The sequence below is a fragment of the Myotis lucifugus genome, unplaced genomic scaffold, assembly GCF_000147115.1.
Source record: "Myotis lucifugus unplaced genomic scaffold, Myoluc2.0 scaffold_229, whole genome shotgun sequence".
NCBI classification, from domain to species: Eukaryota; Metazoa; Chordata; class Mammalia; order Chiroptera; family Vespertilionidae; genus Myotis; species Myotis lucifugus.
Window position 1 is genome coordinate 1,267,191 of NW_005871277.1, and position 1,346 is coordinate 1,268,536.

The window sequence follows — 1,346 nt, forward strand, 5'->3', positions numbered from 1 at the left end:
CCGGAGTTATAGACAGGGCGCAGCTTGGCGCTGTGCTGCTGGCAGGGGCTGGACCCCCCACCCCCTCCCCTCACTCCCAGTCCCTGAAAAGCTGCCTGACTTTTCTGGCTGATCCCAAGGCCCTGTGTCCAGGCCTCGGTGGAAGGAGGGGGGCAGGCGGGTGATCTTGGAGGGGTGAGGGCACAGCCGGCGTGTCTCCCGGGCCAGCTGGAGGCGATCCTCTTTCTTCTCTCTTTCTGCTGCCACCCCGGGGGGAGGGAGGGTCGTTTCCTGGCCTGCAGAGGGTGGTAGGGGTGGTCATCTTGGCAGCGCCGGAAGGGAGGCCAGAGGTACTGGACAGGGCTCCCCGGGCCAGCCGGCCAGCCCAGTGCCATTCTGGGACGCTAGGTGGATGAGGCCAAGAAGAGACCACGAGGATACTCTTTGCTCGGTATCCCAGGGACACTAGCAGCAGGGCTCCAGGTCCCTCCTCTGCAGGGCTAGGCCTGGAGCGGTGGTTATTAAAGCCCAAAGGTCATCGGGCACCTCGCTGAATGGATGGGGAGACTGAGCCCCAGAGAGAAGAACCAACCAGCCCTCGGGGAGGCATCGTTTGGGTCAGTTTTGAAGGACCAGCCTCTACTTGGCCCCTACCCTCAGCATCATCAAATAAAAAGGTGAAGGTGAGCATCGGCCCTCGGACTGAAGGGTTCCGGGTTGGATTCCAGTCAAGGGCATGTACCTTGGTTGCCGGTTCCCCGGCCCTGGTTGGAGCGAGTGTGGGAGGCAACCAATTGATGTGTCTCTTTTACATTCATGTTTCTCTCTCTCTCTTCCTCTCTCTCTCTCCCCCCTCCCCTCCACTTTCTCTAAAAATCAATGGAAAAACAAAACAAGGCACCCTGGATTTTATCTGGTGACCCCTCACACAGGCAGTCTGTACCCAGAGCTCGAGCACCAGGCCACCACACTAGAGAGCTTAACTGGGTGGGAACAGTGAAAGGTCGCAGGGACCACACAGGGACTTCCCACACGGCAGGGCTGGGTGTGGGCTGTGGTTTCAGAGAGTCCTGTGCTGTATGTGAAAAGCATATTCGGTATTGTTATTTAATTTTGGAAAATGAGGTGCAGGGACACCCATTGTTTTCGTGATACAAAGCACAGAAAGTAAAGTTCCACAGTATATTCTTGGCTATTGGATTAAGATGTCCCCAAGGAGGCGTGTGCAATTTTTAAAATCTTTATCAGAAGAGGGCATGAGATAGAAGAAGAAGAAGAAGAAGAAGAAGAAGAAGAAGAAGGAGGAGGAGGAGGAGGAGGAGGAGGAGGAGGAGGAGGAGGAGGAGGAGGAGAGGAGGAGGAGAAGA